Here is a 24,392-nt window from a genome sequence, read left to right as displayed (position 1 = left end):
AAAAGCAAGGAACTGATGGCCACTTTACAAAGCATTAAACACAGCTTTCCTGTCCACAAGGAATAGCCAAGCCAATAGCTAGTAAAAGGCAAAGGACAAAGAGTGTTTATAGCTCGGTGGAAATCAAACATAATAATGTACACACGTACTTGGAACTGTTGACAATTATTGTCTTGGTCATGATATACAGTGATACAGAGCTGTGGCATTAAAAAAAAAAAGTTAACAGTAAAAGAGAGAGAGAGAGAGAGACCTGGAGACTCAAAAAACTCTCTTTTCATACATTTTAAAAGTTTTGATGCAGTGAGGTAGTGGTCCTGTGACTATCTTAGAGTCCTGTAAAGCAGGCTCTCCTGGGTCATTTTTCTCTTCATCTTGTGTGTTCCCTCCCCTTTCTCAAGACACTTTACTCAGCAGTATGAATGCCAACAGCCATGCACAGCTCAGTTTGGAAAAACATGGTTCTAATTAATTCTTCTTTTTCCAGTTCTAAAGTGGCTCTTCCAATTTACAGCTTCTGAAACAAAAATATTAAGAGCAATAACTACAATAGCTTCAGTTAAGTGGGATTTGCAGGCTTATATTTCGGATAAACAAAGAAAAATTTTAATCCTGTCTTTTTATCATAAGCCCTATGTTGAAAAATACTCCAAGAACCTAAGAGGTTACTTACTCTCACTTTGCTTGCTTTGGAAATATGATGTTTCAAGAGGGCTTTCACGTTGTGAGCGGATGGAAATTAGCTCTCCAGCACAAGTAGTGTTATGAGTCACATCTTTGGAACAGAGCAGAAGGCTCAGCCATGGATTTAAAATAATTTTAAAATGATAGCTATAAAGTGTCTAAAATCACATGTGCTGCTTTCCAGACCTCCACTGAGATTTCCTTCTGAAGAAATTGGTCACTGAAATGTCCTTTGTTGTACTGTCAAATTCTGGCAAGTTGCTTCCCAGTATAGCGGGAGACTTAATTGGGCTTTTGTTTAATTACCACCAAGACAATGATGCTCAAATGAAGAGCACAACAACAGCAAATGAGTGAAAGTAATCAATTAGGATGAGGCTGAAACTATCTTTCAAGAGAAAGGAAAGGGCTACTCATTACTGCAGTCATAGGCCAGAAGTTTAAAATATAAACATCCCATTTACTAAAATAGCACATAGCTTTTAGAAGCAAATAAATTAAATGACAGTTACTATAAAGGAGAAGCTTCATCATTATGAAGCAAGATCAAGATTTTATTGCACAAAACTGCTGCTAAGCTTAGGAAAAAAGACTTGAGTTAGTGAATTAATGTGAATGCTGGTATTAAGTTGAGCAAAACTCTCCCAAATGCACTACAGATACATATTTAGCAACAGCCTAGATGATACAATAAATTAATCAACGAGCACAGAAAGAAACTCTTATGGAACATTTTAGGTATCTATTAGCTTGCAATGAATCAAGAAAGTAGTTGGCACCCCCAAAAATAGAATATGACAAAAATCTAAATATTAACCTAGTAAGTCCCAAAATCAGTAATACAATTGAAGGTAAAAACACAAAAGGATCTAGCATATATTCTACAGCAGTAACACAAGACTTGAGGCGAAATCCACAAAGAAACATCAATTGGCAAGACAACAGCTGCACTTGCAAAGCCAAAAGAAGTTTTATCAAAAGGGTAAAAACAAAAGACAAGCCTAAACACTTTCCCATCCAATGTTCATCTACACTAAAAAGTGCAATTGTACCCAACAGTACAGGCAAGCACACACCCTAGCAAGCCAATGGCATCTCTTAGTGGGAAATGAGACTTAACCATGAGGGACATGCAGAAGGGCAAGCAGGGCACACAGCAATGGCAAAATCTTTGCCCATGATCTAACTAAGGTTGAACTGACCTGAAGAAGTTCTACCTCACCATTCTGAAAATTCAGCTCCACTTTTTGCTTTAAAAAAGCTCAGGTTGAGCGTTACCTTTTTGTTTGATAAGTAAATGAGCACATGTAAAATTCCAAAACTCCATTCTTTTTAGTGGCCACAGTTTTCAGGCCTAATGGTAAGAGAATATACTAAAGATTATGTATTTCCAGACTTATTCAATTCAGACAGTATTCAATTTCTACACTACATGAGCCAAACATGACACTGTCCATCTCAGTTACTTATTTTCTCAGCCAGAGTTCACAACTGCAGGGTCACCTATTTAAACAACAGCATTTTCCCCACAAGAGCAAGATTAAGTAGCAATACATATAAACAGGTGGTTGAGCTTTTTCTACCATTTATGCAAGCATACCAATTGCAGACAAAAGTTCTATTATGCTTTCTTGGCCTGCATGTTATTACAATAGCATCTGCCATTAAATCATTTTAAAAAAACCAAAACAAACCTGCTTAAGTATCAGAGTTGAAAAGATATTTCAGACAAAGTAAGGAAAGTGGATAGAGAAAAAAATTTAAAAAACAACAGGAAAAAAACCCCAACACATAATTTAAGTGAAACCTTTATTACAGAAACATGATACTGGTATCTCCTGAAAGAGATTGTAAAAATAATGGAAAAAACCCTGGTGAGACAGGAAGCTTAAACACAGCTAATCTAATGATAACTTACACAATACAGGAAGCAAGCACGCTACCAAAGAGATGACAAAACCAGAGATGATTTTAGGTGTTTACTTATTCCCAGATGAAGCTAGAAAGCGTGTGAAAGGAACTTGGGGTAAGCACAGACTTACTGCTACAGCCTCTTGTTTTCAAATAAAATCACATCCCCCTGCGTGGCAGGTAATAACCTCCAACAGAATTTAGTTTGGTACAAGCTGTCAGGAGTTACTGATGCCTTTCACACAATCACTTTTGGAAGTGCAATTTCCTGTTGCAAACTGGTGTCCTGATGCTGCAAACCTCTGCTCACACGAATGCCTGGTTAGGTAAGCAGGGCTGCCAGCTGTGCCAGTGGCAGCAGGGCTGGCAAGCCCACGCTGGAGGCTTGGGGGTGCAGTGCTCACCAACTGGACTTCCTGCCTGGAGCTTACAGTGCCAAGGTAAACAATTATGATACCACACTGACAGACGTGTCAGAGGTATGAGGTATTAACCAGATTTACTACAGACTTGAATAACTGAATTGTAATTTTCCGCACTCCTGGCACATCAAGTTACGATGTGAGGTGTCCTGCAGTGCCAGGATGTACCCAACTGCAACACTTCACCTTCTGAATCTTAGAAGCCATGTGTATTGTAGAGCCTCCTCTTGCACAAGACTCTGAGCCCCTTTAGTCTAATTACACTGCTCCTCCACCAAAAGAGGGCTGAATTTAACCTAACAAAGTCTCAGTTACCTCTGTCTTGTAATCTACTGAGGCTAACAATTTAAGATGTGTTTGGACAACATTCTCAGACACATGGTGTAATTCTGGATCTCATCCTGTGCAGGGACAGGAGTTGCACTCCATGATCCTTGTGGGTCCCTTCCAACTCAGGACATTATATGATTCTGGTCAAAGGACATAAGACACAGTTGTCATCATCATGATCCTAGCAGGACAAGGATAGTGTAATCAGTGTCTCAGCAGACATGGCAATCAGGCATTCTTTTGTGTTTAATTTCCTCTGACCTTGCACTTTGTCCTTGTAGAGTTCTCACTGTTCATGAGCTAAGGCATCTATGTTTGAACAAACTTAGTACACAAAATGCTTCCACACACTTGATAACATCTTCTGCTCAACATTCCACCAAATCTTCTAAACCACCACTCACTGCCATATTCCTTAAGACAAGAAGATATAAAAGTATAGAAAACACTGAAAATATGAAAGATTTGACACATAGTCTTTAAAGGGTTGCTACAATGAAATAGCATAATTGATTCCAGTATTTCAAAGCGTCCTTAAGTCTTTAAAGGGTTGCTACAATGAAATAGCATAATTGATTCCAGTATTTCAAAGCGTCCTTAAGTCTTTAAAGGGTTGCTACAATGAAATAGCATAATTGATTCCAGTATTTCAAAGCGTCCTTAAAACATTTCAAACTTCTGAGAGATACAAACTGCAGAGGTAAAGCTCACGGTCATGTCTAGACACCACTTATCCAGTGCACAATGCCACAACGGTTTTGGTGATAGGCAGCTTGCAGCACAATTGTTCACAGTCCATAATAAAGCAAATCATACCTGGGAGACTATGGATTAATGGTCTTCATCTGTTGACAGAACTACTCTTAAAAGCCATGTACCTTTGTTATTTTATAAACTTCATTTACCTTTCCTATATATCTCTACCATTATAGGGATATGTTTTAAAACCAAACAAACCTACAAAAACCCCACAGACATTTCAAGCTCTCCTCCATCTCTTTTCCTAATGGGTAGAGGAATTACCGCATAAAGACTTAACAAAACACCCATCACTGACAACAACATCCAGAAGAGATTCTGCACTGTTGGGTGCAGAGTCCCTTCCTGTGCAGTTAGCACTTGTACTCATCCCTATCAGTTTGTTACCCTGATTAAATTCTTTTAGGTTTGACCGCTGTACACAGTAATCACCACACACACCAGTACAATAGCTTCACTGAGATAACAGTGAAGGAAATCTACGTTTAAGTCATCACCCAAACAGTTCCTATCCATGCTGGCTCTCTGTGAGAGGCATTTAGGACGTTACTTGGAGCACGCACGTTGCAGAGAGGAGGTCAAATGATGCCTGATGGAACATGGTGTACAAAGCACCCAGCGTGGCCAAGGCGAAACATTCCTGGACATCACACCTCAAGACAGCTACAGGCAGGGCAGGAACACACATGGGTGGATGGATGCATGGCCTGGCAAATGCCTCAGGATAAGGCAAATGTATCTACCAAAGTACAGGTATGAAGGTATGAAGTACTGCAAAGAAGGTCACTTTGTTCACGAAGGCCCCAAAACACTGCGCTGCCAAAAGTGCTTACTTAAAGATTTCTGGATTGGTTTTGTACTACCATTTTACCAGATCCTTTGCTAAAAAATGGGTTCCAACACTTAAGCAAAAAAAGAAACCTCACAAAACAACCAAAAGCCCTTGATTTTTTTCCCAAGGTCAGTAACCCCATTCATCTTTATCTCTAAAAGAATGGCAAAAAATAACAATTACTTGAGCTAACATCACAGGTTTTTAAATTAAAAAATACTTTATTATTTCAAACCACTATGGAGAAAGTGACCTCTTTGATTACAAAGCCAGAACCTTGTCCATTTTTCTCACAAAGACATTGACTCTTCAGTGAATGCTTCAGTGGACTGTTGAATCTTACTTTAGCACAGTTCCCACAACAGAGCAATTCCTAAGAAACTAATAACTAGAAATCAAAGAGCTTATTATTGGGAAGTTCTCCTAATAAACAATCTAGATTCTGCCTTGAACTTATAAAATTATTTTATTAATTTTTTGTATTACCAAAGGGTCCTTTTCAACATGTAAGTTTTAGATGTTATTTTCATTCACATATCTTAACCTTTGCAAAAGGCACTCAACAAAATGAACACAATCTGCTTTCAAAACCACTGCCACAGGGTGCTCAGGTTGTGGTAAAAAGCCTTCTTGAGATAAACATGCACAAACATGCATAAACATGTTGTTTTCTTAATCATAAGAAACTATTGGAATAATGGAGGATATCCTTCACTGTCATTGTCCCATACTCTGCTGCTCTCTTTGATTGAAACATACAACATGAAGAGACAAATGGGCTTCCTCTGATTCTGTCCCAAGTAAAAAAAATAAATTACTTTATAAATCCACACTATTAAAGAGACCAGAGAAAGCAAAATTAAGTGGCATTTAACAGTGGACAATGTTACCTGAAGTTAGCTGAATGCCACTCTTATTGAACACATTTACATGCAGAGAACTTTATTATCACCAGCTCATAGTCCAGCCACTCATGACCATTGCAGTGTATTGTTGAATGCATGGGGGTAGGAAATGCAGAATTTCACAGCTGCATGCAGAGAACTGGTGATACTTGCAAAGGACACTGGCCACACAAAGCTAACATGCAAGTTAAGCCATGTGTTAACAAACTTCTACAGTAACACAAGCTGAAATTATTACAAAGGTAGGTAAGAAACCTTATATAACATCAACTGAAGTTGACATTATTAACTAATAGACAAAATGACTAATTGTCTCCAGTGTGCACCCACCCCAATCTGTCAGATGTTTTGACAGATTAATTAGTGCATGGGTGGCAGTCTTCATACCTGAGTCAGGTTCAAGGAAAAACTGCATGACTAAATCAGTCTCTCCAGATAAACCCATCTGTACATCAAAAGAGACAACTGGGCCATCGTTAGATAACGTTTTGAAAGCTCAACCTATCCCGAGTAATAATTCACCCTTTCAGCAGTGAAAAGTTATATTCAAATGTACACTACAAGAACTCAGAGCCATTCTGTGACCAACAGTTTTAGGGTACTACATCAACAGCAAGGAACAAGAGCAGCTAGAGCAAAACTAACACACAGCTAGCAGAGATCTCCTACCCCCACTACTGCATTCTCCTTACAGGCGCTTCTTTTCATTCCAGCTTCAGAGAAATGCTCATCACTTCACAAAGTCAAGCAAGTCCTGAGGTGGTATCAGTAATTTTCTTCCAAAACAACTGTCTCAATTACTGAAGTATAAATCTGCATTTCTGAATTTGCATATTCAAATGCACATGGCAATTTTCTAATCAAATGCGAAAACCAGAAAAGCTTTCAAGAGGTGAACCAGCTTCAGAGGGCAGACTATGACCAAAGAAACCAAAATCCTTAATAATACAGACCAGCATTCCCCAACACACCATTTGCTATTGCACCAAAGTATTTCTTCTCCTCTTCCTTAGGATAGAATTCAAAACATGTATTTTGTCTTTTACTATTTGTAAACTTCCCAGTACATTCTACAATATAGAAAGGAATGCAAAAACATTACTTATAAATTGAGATGTATTTCTCCATATACAATATTATATTTAAACACTTTGTAGATAATGTTAAGTAGCATGCAACATCAAACCGCATAGCAAAAGCCCTAAAATATGCAAAAATTTAAAATAACATTCATCTTTAAATTTTATTTAAAGCTTTTATTTCCCCCTTGTCAGAAAGAAAGATATTTTTAAAAAAAGGAAGTGAAATTGCTAGCAATCAACATACTTACCATTTGGATCTTAAATGTTATCTCACCTCAATAATGCTCTCTTGCAATATTTCCGTTCTCTTCTACAAAGATTTCCAGCTCTGCACTGATGCTTTTTGGGGCACCAAGCTAAAAAGGGGAACATGGATACATGGAAGAGAACTTGCAAAAAACCCCTGTCACTGTCAACCACAACGAAGTGGGGAACAGCAGCACATCAATACTGTGATTTAGCTTCCTCTGCTGTCACAGATTCCCACAGCACAGTCTTGGCAGAGGCGGGAGGAATCACAGGAACTTTACTCAAATACGTCTACATGAGTTGTTTTATTCACAAGCAGAAACTTGCCCTGTCCACCCTCCATTCTGAAACTGAGGGAGCTCTGAAGATCTATCAATAAATATTTCTGTCTACCAGCAGCAGACTACACCAGCCATCCCCTTCAATTAGCAATGATCTCTTTATCTGCTAAGCTGACCAAAGCATCTTCCTAAACAGACTGAATCTTCACAACACAATAAGGAATGTAAATAGACATCAATTACACTCAGTAACTCTTAAAAGTATGCCCAACTAGGAAAAACAAGAAAAATAAAAGAAAAAATATTATCATTTCAGATGCCTGTTTTTCAGAACCTTTCAAATAAATTCCCACCCCTAAAGCTCATCAGGGTTTTTCTTCCTGAGGTAGGTCTGTTCATATGGGCATTTTGCAAAGCTCTCAGTGGAGACCTCAGATTGGCCCTGAAATGCCTCTTTTCTATGTTTGAGGTAGGACTTTCAAGGCCTGATCCATCTGAAGGCATCAGAAGTTTCACTCCACCTAAGCACAAGGCAAATTCAGCCTAAATACATTGCCTTCCCCTCTCCTCTCCCTCTGTTCTGGTAAACAACCAGCACAATGTTTTGTGTAGAAATTCCTTTACACACTGTCTCCCTTTCAAAGCACCTGAGATAAGCATTGCATATCACATACCCAGAAAATGCAGGGTTTCCACCACCAACAGGACACACTTTGCACTGAAAGGACAAACGAAAATCCTGTGTGAAGAGGTCAAAATCAAAATGGCATCAGGGATAGACATCAAAAACAGGATCTGGCTTCTATCTGTTGAATCTCTGATTGGCAAAGTCCCCTGATTTTGCCCAGGCTTGTCCAAAAACCTGGCTCAATTATCATCACCAATAAAAACCTAAAGGCATTTTATCTACAAGGTAGTGAATGCCTTCTCTCAAAAGAGGGAGTTCCATGATAAGAGCTAATCTCAAAAACCTTAGGAATGCAAACTATTTTCTCAGTTGTAAAAACAAGAAAGAATTTCACAAACACAAGTTAAAACAACTACTGGTAACCTCCTGCTTCTCCTACACTGCCAACTTCTCCTGGGCTAAGGCCCTACCCTTTGTCCTTCAGAGAGATATGCTTTGAATCCAGCCCAATGGCCAAAGAATGTCCCAGGAGAGAACATCACTTTTATGCACCCTTACAAATGACAGCCTTCCCATAAACTTTATTTGCTAAATTCAAAAAGCAGTATGAGGCTCCCTTCACACAGCTTCAGCTTTTTAACAGGGAAGGCAAAGTCAGTCCACATTTTATTTTGCAGATAGCTGCAAGGCAGGGAGGCTGTAAGACAGCTCATTCTGCCTGGTTAGACCACCTAAAAGTTGCACAAGTCCTGGCTTCTTATTTTTTAAGCTATAGCATAGTTTCCTGAAACTTCCACAGACAACTCTTGACTATGTTATACACTACACACACTAATCTGTTAATGAGGTGCTGATTGTTAGATCAATCACAATGCCTGCTACTAATTCAATCTTTCCCCCACCTGATAGACCTGCAAGAATCAAGTACACCATGGTGTGGGTATACTACTGCTTTGACAGTATTTTCTTTGAAACACCCACTAAGCTGCAAGAGATGTAGTTACCTCCATAAACCAGTCCTTGTGCTTCTCACAGCCACAAAACTATCATTCTGATACAGAAATCGAAACTATATTAACTACCCAAATCTTAAAATACCCTTTGTCCACCAGAAAACATACTAGAAATCATAACCAAACTGACTAATAACAGATGCAGAGCTATCTGCCTTTTAAATGAAGCCTAACCATCACTTCTGCCCTTCTCTATGCCAACCCAGGCCACAGCAGAGCACATCTCAAGAAGTTAAAACATCAAACTTGATGTGTTTTAGACTTAGTGTCTAAGACATGCTTTCCATGAAACCTGAGCATATACAAAAAAATTTCAATTCTCCCTGCATGAACATGTAATTAAAATCGGCATCATTTACAGTACAATAGAGAAAATAAATTACTATAGAGTGTCTAATCATCAGCCCAATACCCTTCTTCTGAGAGCAGCTTACCCTGTAAGAAAACACAAAAAATATCACAGCAGGCACATATAGCATAATTTGTCCTAAGAGAAATTTCTCAGTCCCTCAGATAGGGCTGATTTACACCCTGGAGCAGGCCAGCTAACATCCCTTCACTGTAGCTGTGACGGTTCTTCCTGTCCCTAGGAACACTTATCCTGTTCACCCTAGCAGGCTTTGGTTTATATGATCTCCTTTGGTGGTATATACACCGGAAATGATGATTTAAAAGTATTATACACTTTGTCTTTCAAACTACTCCCTCTAACAAGTCATTGTATCAAAGGGTAATGGTCAAGCACTATTTTGCACATATACATCCTACCTCCTCTAAGTGACCCCCTTGAAAGAGCCCTACAGGAACATTTGCTGTTCAACATCATACGAATATTTTTCAATCACATAGGAGACCACAAACTGATTATTCCAGGTGAATTTGAGCACCAGCCTAATAACATCCTCTGTGTCATTAACACAATATTGCAAAACAACTGTGGCATTTTTCTTCTGCCCAACACTAAGCATTAAGAAGGTGCACAAGCTCAAATAAAATATTGTTGAAATCTTCCTCTCTGCCTTAATGAATATAGTTAATTTACAATCCAGTAACATGAACAAGTAATTTGATTATTCCATCTTACATGCATATTCTTGAATTTATCAACATCATCTGCTAAGCTTCCCTTTCACCCAGCTTTCTTGGATTCCCTTTACAATTTCTCAGTCTTCTTCAATCTTGCCTAATCCAAATACTTTTGCATCATTAGCAAGTTTTGGCACACCATCATTCATCTAATTTATTAGATCACCAACATGCATGTTCACCACCCTCTTTTCAGAGGTGTTTATACATCACATAATGTAATTTTAGGTTGACATTGTTACTGACAAAATAAAAAAGTATTCTTAGTCATAAGGACAGGTAGACAGTGAGAATTAGAAAGAAGAGTTGCAGTTTCCTGAAGACACGCTTGGTGTTGAGCAAAGCTTGGTACCTAAACTCTTTATATGAGCAGAAAATAGGACTGTCACAATGGTTACAGGACATCAGAGGGGCCAGCATTCTATTCTTCCCAAGCCAGCATGCATCCATTATGTCATATACCCAACATCCTCCAGAAAATTCCTTTGGTCAGAAAACCTTCTTAAAGGTAGCTAAATTTACAGTCACATTCACACATAGCTGACAATAACATGTTCAACTGCTTATTAGGGCAGCCATGATAAGGTAGGAAATACATTTTAGAACAAATATGCACTTCTTTTTACACATTTTGTGCTGCACCATAATTTTGTATCCTTAATTCCTTTCACATTCCTGTTTTCTCCTCGTTCCTGCTGACAGCCCAAAGGAAAGGGGAAGAGTCACGGAGTGTGGTTCCTTCTCCTGGGGCTATCTCCACATTGGTGAGGAGCCCTGTTCCTTCAGAGGGTGTGACGTGTCTCCTCACCGGTCATCTCTTCAGCTCCACAGCAAAGCAAAAGGCTTTAAGGAGAGCAGGGGCACCCCATGGGACAGGCTACACGTGCTCTGGACATGGACTGGATCCAGCACTGCCAGAGGAAGCTGCACCAGCCCACTGAATTCTAAGGTCCCCTGCACCAGGCACAGGAGGAGAGGGGCTAGATAATGAAAACAAAATCACATTTTTACCACAGACATGGACTTCAGCTCCAGTCTACCTCCATTCCTTTAGGAGCTACTCTTTAATTCTTGCTTTTTAATATATATTTTTAACAATTTCATAGGTGGAGGCAGCAGCTTTCTGAATAGAAAACCAGTAGATTTTAAAAGAGGAACGTGACTTTTTCACATAAAACTTCAGAGAATCTTGTGTTCAATCTTGCACCATACTCCCCCTCCTCACAGGAGAAAAATCTACATGGTACTGCTTTATTTTCAAAGATCAGGATCTGTTCCAATGGACCTCCACAAAGCATAATAGGCAAAGGTATGCTGTACTTCACAGTGGACTTAGACATAAAAAAACATCTATGGCATCTGCTCAGCATAAAAATTAGGCCTTTACTGAAATCTTCTTACAACTGAGCTGAATACACATGCACAAATATACTGCATACTAAGTATTATAGCCTGGCTCCTGCAAGGACTTGTATACACCTTTATTATTACGTATATAAAAGAAACCCCATGGTTTCAAAGGCATTTGAAAGGCAAGGTAAAGTGAAACACATGGGTGGGTCTTTGCAGGACTAGGATGTATATGCTGCTGAGCAGCACTGCCTGCTGAAAACTTTGTACCTCTTGTACACTACCAGCAGTTTATACATTTCCTCCTCAGATGACAAACGCTTGCAACAGAGGATTTGCTTCCAGCTGAGGAGATGGAGTTCAAGTACACTTTTCATACTGCATATACCTATGCTAAATGTAAATCCATATTAAAATGAGCTACTTAAGTAACAATTAATCAAACACAGCCTCACTGCATATGATGAGAAACAGAACAAAGAGCAGCAGATTGGCTCAACTCTATAAACATGGAAAAAGGAAGCCATAGAGTTATCAGAACTATGCACACAACTCTATTTGTGTGAATATATGTAAAATACTTTCTCCGTGATTGGAGGAGCCAAAGCAATTGGCAATTGGCCAAAGCAATTTGCTAAGTGCACAGGAGTAGATGCATTTCATAGAAAGCCATTCCATACCTAAGTTACAATAACTGACTCATGGGCTTCTGCTGGACAAGAATGACCAGGAGAAAAGTCAGTCATTAGTACTAACACTGGTTGCTAATTAACCCTCATGAACAACGCTGCACCAAAGCTACTTCTGCTTCTATTACAGAAACATTTAAAAGGCACGTGTAAAACTCTAAATATAATGTACATACAAAAGCTCTTATTGCTCAGTATAGAGATCAGCCCAGCAGCCCTCGCTCTGGCCTTGGTATGCACCACTGGATTCCTTGAGCATGCATCAAGGCAGACATACTTTATACAGCTTCTCACACACAAATGCACTGGCAAAACTGATGGCCCACAAGCTCTGCCACAGATTTCAGGGACTATCTTTTAGCTGATGGGCTGTGCTTCAGCCCGTAAGTTTGCAAAGCTCCCAAGTTTTGTATCACGACCCGAGAGATATACACAAGTGCCCTCTGTCTGTAAGCAACTCTGGCACAGCCTTCCAAAGATACCAGAAAGAGTTCAAGTAGTGCCAGTAACAGAACAGGTCCTAAAGCTTATTGGCATTACTATAATGTCAACACACGCTCTATTTTATACCACGTAACAACTACTAGATGTCAGCAACATAAGCCCCAGAGGCCAAGAGCAAAAGCTGTTTAATCTGTATTTTGTCGCTCGTATTTGATGGGACATTCTCAGCTGGATAATGAGAACACAGTCCCTGCTGGGACTGCCTCCCCTCACATCTCTCCTCAAAAAGAGCTATCTCCTCTCATAATATGGAAGTTGGCAGGTGGTGACTTGTGATTTTGCAGGGGGGAGCCATTTTTTATGGATATTTTTCCAAACTCTGAAGAACTGCAGCATGTAACAGTGTTTTTGGAATAACCAAACCCTGTAGCAACTATCTGCATAGAGTTTAAAGAAAAAAGAACTAGCTTCTAGTAAAAGCATTTCTTCTATGGTTTCAGGCTACATGCCAAAAATCCCAGAAAACTTCTTGGGCAACAACATATCGAATCTGAGCCTTTTACAGGTCACTGTTCCCACTTGTTAAAGTTACAAACAACCAAAGAGTTGCTTATAATGGAAACATATGAATATTTCATGCGAGTCAGAGAGATAAAACATCCTCGATAGGAAAGCTCCAGCACACATCATATCCACATACCACACATACATTATGTAACGCTCGTCCCAAATACACCCCAATAAAGTGAGCTGGTTTGAGATCTTAACAATTCATCGACTTTGCCACATCAGAAACGAGAGCAGATGTCACTCTTCTGTGCCTCGCTGCGATCTTTGCTGCAGTACTCGGCAGAGTTACAGACTTGCCGAAGACGGCCAGTTTAGGCTTGACTGTAACTAACAAAGAGCAAGGTAAAGCCCCGGGCGGAGGGAAGGCAGACACGGGCATGCCGCGATGTAAATAGAGGCAGCCCAGCACGGAGCCCTGTAAACAGCCGATCCTCGCTATTTACAAATACCTCTCGACTAGACAAATGCCATGTTATCTGGGTGTCTAACAGATTAAATTCACGGGCTGTCCGGACCGTCCAAGGCTCGCTTACCGCAGGTCACCGACTGGCATTTGGGACCCCAGCATGGCTATTTTGGAGGCTCACAGACAGCGGGCACCGCCGGCGGAGCAGTGCTAGCCCGCTGCCGCGCACAGCCAGCCCCATGCGAACGCGGCCGGCCGCACACTGCGAGTGCGAGGCGCTGCTCGGGCTCTTTCAAAGTCTGCGCGGGGACGCGCCCGAACTCGAGCGAACTCGGCGGCTCTGGCTCCTTACCTGCTGGGCAGCGCGGCGGCTCCGGCTTTGTGCGCGCCCGCGGGAGGCGCGGTCCCGGCCCGCGGGCAGCGGCCGCCGCCGGCACCGGCGCTGCGGAGGGAGAACGGCTCCCGCCGCCCCGGCCCGGCCACCGCGGGGAACTTCGGCGGGGCGGCCGGGAGGGCGCTGCGGCCGCCGGTGGCGGCGCGGAGGGCCGGGCGCCCTGAGCTGCTGCTGCCGGCCGCGGGGTGCGGGAAGGAGGGAGGCAGGGCGGGAGGAGGAGATTGGTGTCCCGCGGGGGCGAGCGGGGCCGGCGGGCGGGCGAGCTGGAGGCGGCGGGGCCGGGGCCGAGCTGGGGCTGGGGCGGCGCGGGGAGTCACGGCCCAGGAATGCCAGGAATGTGGGGCGGCTGCCGCGGCCGCGGGGCCCGGAGACGTCGGGGACGCGACTTGGGATTTCTTTTCTCTTTCTCCTTCTTTCTTTCTTTCTTTTTTTTTCTTTTTTTTCTTTTCTAACTCTTACCCCCTCCCCAAGGAAGGCGGAGGAGGGCTGAAACCCACCCCGCGGAGGAGGGAAAAGGAGGGAGGAAGAGGAGGGCGCAGGCTCCTGCCAATCCGGGCGGGTGCCGGCGGCGGCTCTCCCGAGGAGGGCAGAGCTGCCAGGTGCGGGGCCGGCCCCGGCCCGGCCCTCCCGCCGCGGGGCTGCGCGCACGGCTCGGCCCGGCCCGCTCGGGGGAAGCACCCCCAGACAGGCTTTGGGAATGGGCGGGCAGGGAGCTGAGGAGGCTCTGCACGCGTGGGCCTGGGAGGTCTTGCGATCCTCCTTCCAGCCCTGCCGTAGGAAGGCGCGGCGCCGCCCTGCTTCTCTGTACCCACTTCTCTGCCCTTCCTTAACTCCCTGTCCGTCTCCTGCAGCCTTGTGCGACAGCATCGTTTCTCTCCATTCCTCCCTGTGTTTGCTTCTGCTCTACCCATCCCAGCCCTTTCGGTCTCCTGTTACTGTGTGACCCTCACTTGAGAAGTGTGGTTACCCCTGCTCCTCCAGCTGCACAGAGGGTAAAATACCAGCGATGGGAAAACACTCATGATGCCGCCGTCATGCCTCTGTGCTTTGCTGGAAAGCCAGCAAGAGAAAACGTGAAGTTGGCCTAAAACGTGACGGTTTGTAATTACACAAAATGCCCAGGACTTGGCAGATGTGGGAAAGCCCATCTGATTGGGAGTGTAAATGACAAAAGGAGCAGGGAACACATCACACTGTAGGAATACTGTCAGGAAGTTTGAAGCTACCAACAGTGTTGAATATATCACACCAAATCAAGTAGGTTTAAGAGCAATGTGAATATTAGAAATTATGTGTAGATACTCTTGTGCATCATAGCTAGTGGACAATTTGCAAAATTATTTTTGCCTGAAAAACTACACTTACTTAAAATTATCCACTTTCCAAAAATAATCCACATTCTAGAAAGTGTGTACAAATACCTCTGGTACCAGTGGGCATCTACAGAAATGTCAAATGCAGGTATCCCTTTAAAACAATTGTGACACTTTGAGAAAGTTAAGGACTCTTGCAAACAGGGGAAAATATTAAAAATAGTGATAAATCAGAATTGATACTATGTTGGAGTTGCTGTTACTGTTTGTTTCTTGTACACCTTACTGAAGGAGTAAATGAAGAGATTCACTGGAGTCAGGATTACTCAGATTATTAATGGTAAGAGGATCAGGAGCTGAGAGAAAGAGAAATAACACAGATTCTTGATTTTGATAGATAAGTAATTGCATTTAAACATTGTACATGGAATCACAAGTCTATGCTTTACCTCTGGCATAATAATATTATAATTACGTTTTGCAAGCTCTTCTCTTCATCTGAGACTCTCAAGCATTTTACAAGCACCACACCTTAATGAAGTAAGTAATTATCCCCATTTTACATACAGCTACACTGAGGCACTAAGAAGTGACACCATTTAAGATTTAAACTTGAATTGTACTTGACCCTGTGTAGATATGAGAGCTTAGTGTAATAATCTAGAAAAAATATCAGGTGTCAGAATGAGATGATAAAATGGATCATGGAGCTGCTGTGCTCTGAACTGATAGAAAAGGGATTACCTTATTGAGTAGAAAGTTACAAATGAGGGCAGTACACATCAAAACTAGGATTTAACTTGTTTTGTTGCTGTCCTGTCCTCCCCATGATGGGCCAGGTGTAAGGATGCTGTTTTTAACAGAGTAAATACTGAGTTTTGCATCTGTGCCTCAAGGTGGTGAGCTGGCTCCCTAAAGCCTTTTAGTCGGATTCCTGGTTTGCAGCTGGTCGCTTTCACTTTCTCAGGTCTCTCAGCATTTGAAATAAACTTGTTTAGGGAGCTTAACTGCAAAAGAAACAATGTTGCAAGAGTCACTGACACGCTGAAGGATGGGAAGATTTCCGGGGGGAGATTTGGAATATTGGTCACCCACAGGATCGGGTCCTCTAGAAGAAATGAAAGTAACTAGAATAAATAAAATCATACTGCTTCTCAGCAAGAGCAAGGTCAGCTCAACAAACTCTGCAAATTAAAATGCATTGCAAATTTACCCAACCAAGAGAACAATTCCAAAAACTAGGAATTGTGACAATCATTACTTTTCATGAGATTACTTAATGCAGTGATTGATATCTGTATTAGACTTTCAGAGATTGTAGCAGTAGGTGCTTTAAACACCAAAATTCCCAGTCCCTGCAAAGAGGTTTCCATATGCAAATCTGCTGTGTTGGTGCTACTACAGTTTTCTAGAACTATTAAAACCTCCAATGTTTACATATATCTTTGTTCCTTAAGAGCAGTCAGGAGTATATGAATTTAGGATTAAAACTAACTGCTCTTATCTGCTAGTTGGGGAGTGATTTAATAAGAGACTAAAACTAGCTTAGGTATTACTAAAACTGTTTCAAGAATTCGAGGTAAAAAATTATTTTTACAAATTACAAAGATTACAAGATACAAATTATTGATTTGGTTCCAGATGTCTGTGCTGGTTCAAATTTGAACCATCCAGCCAACTTTGATGGTTAATCTTGTACCAAGTCATATGTGAGCTGGATTAGGTACTATCTTTCTATGCTGCTAGGGAATTTTACAGCAATTTTTTACCTGAAAACACGGCACCTCTAAATTGTATTTAGAGATTTTTAGTGACTTGTAATGATTTAGGGATTGTATCTTGAGAATATTTCCGCTTCTCTGGTATAATTAAATTTTTACACTGTATCCTTGTACAGCATCACCAGGATTATTGTATTAAGTCTCTACAAAATAGAATAAATATCTAAGTAACATACAAATAGAAACATCTCAACAAATGGGAAATAACTCACTGACATAGGACTGTACTTTAGTTACCTTAGCTACGAGGTTTTTGGCTGATGTTGGGCATGTAGCAGCACATCCCATGTGTCTGTTTTCTTGTCTGAAAACTGAGATAATGATAATGATCTTAAGAAGGTGCTTTGTTGATTCCAGATGAAAGCAACATAAAGGAGAGAGACTTTTTTTTTTTTAACCCAAATATTGGATTTGGTAGACCTGAATGTTTTCTGAAACCCTCATGAAAATAAAGCCCAACACCATTCAGCTTGATCAAATGGTTAACTATCAGCAGAGGAAAACTGACTTTATCTATGTCAAAAAATAGAAGACATTTGTTATGAAACTGTACAAGGAATTTTGAAGTGCCTTAGCACCTTGATAGCAAAACTTGTATTAAACATTAAACATATTTTGAGTGTGTTAAAGAATCTTGTTATAACATGGAAAAATCTCAGTCCTTGTTGGTTGGTGAAACCATGTCATAACCTGTTTCATACAAAACTGTCTTTAAAATGTGCTTAAGCAACATCTGGTGGTTTCTCTTGTGAGCAGTAGATGATGTTTAATTAGCTTTACAGTCATCTACATTACAATCAAATCAAAGAATGCAGTTGCAACACATTCCCGATTTGTATTGTAAATGTGACCTTAACTGTGTTCCTAAAATCTCTGTCATGTGCTACAGCTGGGTACACTGACCTGATTGTAATGTAAGCAGAAACTTAGTGCACTAGCAGAAATTGCCATTCCTAAAATCATATTAGTTCTTTATAAATTGATACTTTAAATGTTTGAAGCTCACCACCAAAAAAAAAAAAAAAACAAAAAACCAAACCAACTTCTCTAGTATTCAGTGCTCTCATTAATTACTCCATTTAATAGTGCTTCTCAAAATCATCTCTTAGAAAAGGAATTTGGATTACACAACCTTGGAAAACAAACCTGTTGCCACCAAGCATGAGCTAACATGTTATAATACTCTATGGCTTATCACAACTTAGCCAGCACCCAGTCTTGTAGTGTCTTGGTTGATTATCTGTGCAAATAAACTACACTGTGTTGAATATTCTAGTTTCCTTAGGGTTGTATTCTGCCTGAGGACTTGTTTAATACCTGTGTCTCTTTTCAGGTCTCCAGTGATGGCAGAAAAACAAAAAAAATTTTAGTATTTGTGAATAAAGTAATGAACTTTTGATTCCGTGGTTGCCAGTACTCCAGAGGGGTTTGGGATGATGAATGTAGCTTACTATGCAACTGTTACTGCTGTCCAATGACAGAATGAATAACATTTTTACAGTTTTCATGGATTACCAATTTGGATATTTTTGAATGTACCATTTAGCATGGTATTAGGTTTTCAAATGTCTGAAAAGAGTGGCCTCTTGAAAAAAAATGAAAAAAAACCAAAAAAAAAGAACCCAACCCAAACAAAAAAATTTACTAGCTTTTACCAGAACTTAGTTTTTCAGCTTGCCTTGAAGTCAGGATACACCGCTGATTGATTTGTAGATGCTTTAGTGGCTGCCCACTTCTGATAATCTTCATGCATGTCAGTGTGGATTTATGTGTCTGTCTGTGGACACCCATTGAAAATACTTTGTTGCCACTCAGAGATAAATGGTTTTTTGAGAAAGCAAAGAGCTAATGTCATAATCTAAAATGTGGGTTTGGGACTGTCACAAAGCTGTGTAACTTGAATTATACCATTAATATTTGCTTATCTCTGTGAAGTGGGTCTAAGACCATGCTTGGATATGAGAGCACTCTGACACTCCAGATTTTAAAGTTTTCTGAAATTATTTTCTGAAGTGTACTGTAAAAGAATAAAACCTCAGCTAGATGTGTCTCAGCTTTTGGGAATCTGTATATTATTTCTAAAAAAGCTCTGATTCCTATTCTCACTTTTGGTCCAAACAAACAGGGAACTTGCTCTGAGTTAGAGCAGTTTGGGATGCTGAGATGTGTATATATAAATATTATTTTTTATGCTGACTGTCATTTGCATGATAAGCTAGATGCTCTGGAAAGACTTGAAATGCATTAAAAAAATCCTGGAAAGGATTAATACAAAAATAGTATAGGAAATATCAATAAAACTGTTGACATTTAGACTTGGAAGAGGTGAGGAGATAAAATGATAACCAAAGTCATTAAAATGTAGAGAGCAGTTGTTTCCTCCTTCCATACTTAGTCTGTTGGATCATTTCAGTTAGTGGCTCACAAACCATGGCTGTTTGAGATGGTTTTCCTACTACAATTACTTGGGTTACTGAAAACTCATTGAAGAGCTTGCCTGTAACAATAGCAGAACTCATGTCAGGGTGGTTATGGTGAGGGTAGGATAAGGAAGTGTACTTTTGTCTTAAATAAACAAACTTTTCACAGAGAAACACTGGAAGATTTTAGAGACAACATTAAGATAGGTAGAGACTAATAAGTGATTTGATTACTTTGTCATGAATGGTGTAAGAATGCTCTTAATTATCTCACTGTCTAATAAATTGTTTGACTGATAAGTGAACACAACACAAAGCAAGTATAGAGTCTCAGATAAGTACACGCATTAAATATACATATACATATACATATAATTTTTATATATATATAACAAATACATGTGTATAATAGATAACAATGGAATTTCCTCACAATGAATTCTTGATTGTCAGAAGGCCAATATTTCAGCTTAGATCCTGGGTTTCAGGCTGCAGACACACTGTGGACTTAGGCCCTCTGTCAGTGGCCAGGTTAAGTCAGATGGCAAGCAGTCAGCAGGGCTGAAATGAGGTAAAGACTTAACCTTTTAACAGGGATAATGATGAGTGGAAAGGCTTATCTGAGTCTTGCACTGAGCAAGAATTGGAAGCTGAACAGGAGATACCAGCAGATAAGCCATCTGATACAGGAAAGAATTCAGCGTGCTGAACATGTCCTTGAGTGTTCTGGTGACTCCTGTCAAGCATGAGGGAAAGGAATTCTTTCCAGGATGATCTAGGGGTGTGCCCAAGCAGGTGGAACGCCATGGAGAAGAGTGTCCAGTACCTGAGGAATTACCTGGGCTCAAGGTAACCCATACAGATTCAAATAGAAAGCAGTCCTGTGTAAATCCAGATGAGATCCATTGAACACCACCCATGAGGCAGAAGTTTGTACACAGCTGCCTTTATCCACTTGTGGGGGAAAAAACCCCAAAACCCACCCCCTCTCCCCCCAAAAAACCCTGCCAAAAAACCCTGTCTGCAGGTTTGGTATGTTTTGGGGTTTTTTTCAGAAAAGTCCATATTGTTTTTGTTTCAGAAGCCTCATTTATTTCTTAGTGTGTGGGCACAACCTCAGCTTCTGTGAATGATGTGTGCAAAAGCAGAGACCCACTGTGCAAGTACTTCAGAAGGTAACACCCATTTGTCAACAGTCAGTCAGGGTCATGTTTGGCCAGAAGGAAAAACCATGCCAAACACAGTCTTGGTTGGTGGAATTTACTTAAGGGTGAATGACGTGGAAATTTGGAGTTTCTTTAAATTATACAATACTGTGTATTGTGAGGTGAAAGTAATTACTGTCAGAACTGGTGTTTCCAAAGGGTTTGGATTTGTATCTTTCCTGGGCAACGTGGATGTTCAAAAAATAATAGAAACACAAATCAACTTCCATGACAAAAAGCTGAAATTTGGGCCAGTGATCAGAAAGCAACAAAATTTGAATTCTTGTGGGCATTCCAGATCATAACAAAGGAGAAACAAAGTATGATCTCAAGAGTTTAATTTGGGTAGTTCATAGGAAAGGGATGTTCAATATTGTATAATGTTCAATGCTGAATATTAAGCATAGCAAAAGCAGCTATGATAAATGATCGTGAACCTAGAACAGAGAAGCCAACAAAGAAGCAAAACTCAGGCTTGTGAAGGCAATCATGCAGATATCATGGCCGGGTACCACTGGGAGAGATGGCCTTTGAGGAAAAGGGAAATTAAAAAGTAGTGAAAAAGGAAAGTTAATAAAGTAGTTAACAGTGATAGAGGGAGAAAATTATTGAATGTAAGCCAAAGAAAAAACAAACCTTAGCGAGGTCTGACAAGAAGTACCCTTACTTACCAGCTGGCATTTTCTAAATTCCCTGTGTTAAAAAGGTGGTAGAAAAGGTGGCAGGAGTCAAAGATGGCTATAAAAAAGTACATGCCTTTTAGTTTATATGTAGTACACTTCTCTCTTAAGTGCTTTTCTCTCTGGGTAGAAGAGGATGATATTCACAGGAGATGTGTGTGGTTAAGCATACAGTTCTAAAAAAATAGAGGCCAAAGGAGATGCAAGCTATACATCCATGAAAGCTAGGGAAGATTGGACCATGAAGAATACATGTTCCCATCTTACCAAATGCCCTTTGAAATCTGATAACTCATTGCCCATAAAATACAACAGTGTTTGATAGTATAATGGATGTATTTTTTGTGTTAACATATGTAGCGTGAAACATTTGCCTGGTATTGTCATTTCTGGTTGGCAACAGAACTATAAAGAGAGGGAAATCACCATTAAAGAAAAAAAGTGTTCCAATGTTATTTACAGTTTAGCAACTGGTAATTTGAAGCCCTCAACAATATGGACTTGAAGTGTTAGATCATAATGTAATTGCTGTAATTATTTATAATTTTCTTAACTGTACATCAGCCCTTTAAGCATTATGCTAATGGCTGTTAGAGTTTGAAAATAATGTTTTTAGAACAGGAAAGAAAGACATGAATACCTTCTCACTAGTGTAACTATTGCTAGAGTTGCAAACCCATCTTCAGGCAGGAGGGTATGTGTTCACATACATAAAAAACCATCTCATTTTGGATGTCTGCTTTCTTCCTTCACCCTTCCAATATACTAACAAGCAATCAACAAGTAACTTTTACATTCAAAACTAACATTCAAAACAACATCAACTAACAAGCACCCTGGTTTTCAATCCTTTATATGGGTAAATAATTTACTATTTTTATTGTAGTGGGTCTATCTTTGTAACTGCCCAGCAGCTTTAAATCCAGTGGTTAACACTTATGCAGAAGTTTGTAGATTATCAAAAAATTCACAATAATACTACACTGCATATAAAGGTCAGAGAATACTTTCCTGTGATGAAAATTATTCAGAGTAATTGTCCTAAATATATCAGGGACTTAAATGAAAGCAGGAGCTGTAAGACAGTTTTATCCCTGTAAAACACACTGGTTATAAATCCCAAGAATTCATTTATTGTGTAAAGGTTTCTTACTATCATTTGTGTCAGATAGGTGTTAAAGATTAGAGCACAGGAACTCAGGGTCTTGTTACGTGATACTTTAACTCATTTGAGCTGGTGTCCCCACAGCCCTCTTCACTCTCTCCTGCATAACCCTGCTCCACCTGCTGAGCTGGAACAGGCATTTATCTCACCGCACAATGCAGCAGTGTGCAGCCCAATGTATGTGCGTACATGTGATGCTACCAGAAAGGTCTTTGCTTAACGTAATACCCCTTACCTGTTTAGCCTTCTCACCTGGCAGCTCAGATCAGCACCAGAGTTGTCACAAAGGAGCAGTGGCAAGGTGGGGGACAGAAGCGGGGGTGGCAGTGTGGCAACATTGCCTGGAAATGTTTTAAACTGCTGCAGCTGTGGGCCCCTATCCAGCAACTCCATGTGATCCACTGTGTCACCTTAGACAAGCCAGGTAAGCTCAGTCACCTTCTCAGTGCCAGGAAACCTCCCCACTGGTGTTTAGTAGGCTGTACTGGCCAGTGTGATCCCAAACAATAGAGCAACTGTGGGTATTTGATCCACTAATACATTCATCCAACTGACCCTAGCACAGGTGTAGGCATTGGCACTTCAGTAACAGTTCCAATTGGTACATAAAAATACTGTCATACTCACTAGAGAAACAACCCCGTCTCCACTGAGGACAGAGTTACAATTTGTGATATGCTGTGGTCCCTGATTTTGTTAATAAACTGTGAAAAAAGATTGTGCAGGTCACTTCAACTTTTTTTTAAGAGCAAAAGGCAGTTCAGAAATCAAAGGTGTAAGGTTCTCTATGCATCCCAATGGCATCCACCTTAACCTTCATTCTGTTCACCCAACAAGCCATGTGAAAAACCATGTGAAGAATAGGGAATCAATCAAGCAATCAAACATTGTACTTTACAACAGTAGCTCACTGGTTCTATTAGTGCAGAGTTAACTGTGCAGCTGCAGTACTGACACCTAAACTGCCACCATCTTCTCAGTTACTTTCCTGCTTGGCAAAGATGGGGAATTTTGTTTTCCAGAGGCAAGAGGCATCACAATACAGGGTGGGGTTTGGGTGAGGCAGAGGAAAATGCTCCATCTTCCCTTTCACACCCAGGCTGGCAGAGTGTCTGCCTCTGGTGCCTCCGCAGGGAAGGTGGGAGCCCATCAGACACAGAGCACCCAGCCCATTTATCTCTCTCTGGGTCAATGGGATTGCTCCAGCTCCTCAAGTGCTCCTTGATGTGCACATGTATTTATATATACACTTACATGAATCTGGCCTTTCCTGATGGACTCTGAGTCCAGTGAGGGGAAATACAGAGGAGAAGCTCCATCTGGTTTCCCCTTCTTGTTGTATTCAAGAATGCAGAGATTTTCTCATCAGAACTTCTTTTCCTTTCTCCCCTTCTGGTTTTGTTCTGACATAAGCTGTAGCAATACAAATTTAACCTTTAGTGGGTTTTGTATTCTACTTACTGTTCTGGCCCCTTACTAGAAATTGCAGCAAGGAATTCAGGTGAAAAAATACAAATGGAGATGTTTGACATTTGGCAGAAACTGAATGGAATTTCAAGGACAGAGAAAAGTTATTTCATAAGACTTGAGGTAGACTTTGCTCAAAATCATAGAATCAAACATAGGGAATTTTGAGACCCTCTTAGAAAGACTTTAAGAATTCTAGCTGATAGAAAATAATGAAAATAATTACAAGTGTTTGATGAACTGATGGTTACTATTAACATCCTTTATAACTTGTTATTATTTTTTCAGAGTATTTGATCTTATTCTTGTATTTCACAATTCAATCT

General features: G+C 40.5%; 1 protein-coding gene across 1 annotated transcript in view; it reads right to left on the bottom strand.

Annotated features, from left to right (window-relative positions):
- PTPN14 (protein tyrosine phosphatase non-receptor type 14) overlaps positions 1-14,465 on the bottom strand; it is a 113,504-nt gene extending 99,039 nt beyond the window's left edge. The window contains exon 1 of the mRNA XM_005483016.4: positions 13,994-14,465. The gene's annotated coding sequence lies outside the window, so the exon portion shown is untranslated. The remainder of the gene's footprint in view (positions 1-13,993) is intronic.
- Positions 14,466-24,392: the final 9,927 nt, after the last annotated feature.

Source organism: Zonotrichia albicollis, chromosome 3, assembly GCF_047830755.1.
Source record: "Zonotrichia albicollis isolate bZonAlb1 chromosome 3, bZonAlb1.hap1, whole genome shotgun sequence".
Taxonomy (NCBI): Eukaryota; Metazoa; Chordata; class Aves; order Passeriformes; family Passerellidae; genus Zonotrichia; species Zonotrichia albicollis.
The sequence above is the reverse complement of the archived record's forward strand: the minus strand, read 5'-3'. Positions and strand labels throughout refer to the sequence as shown.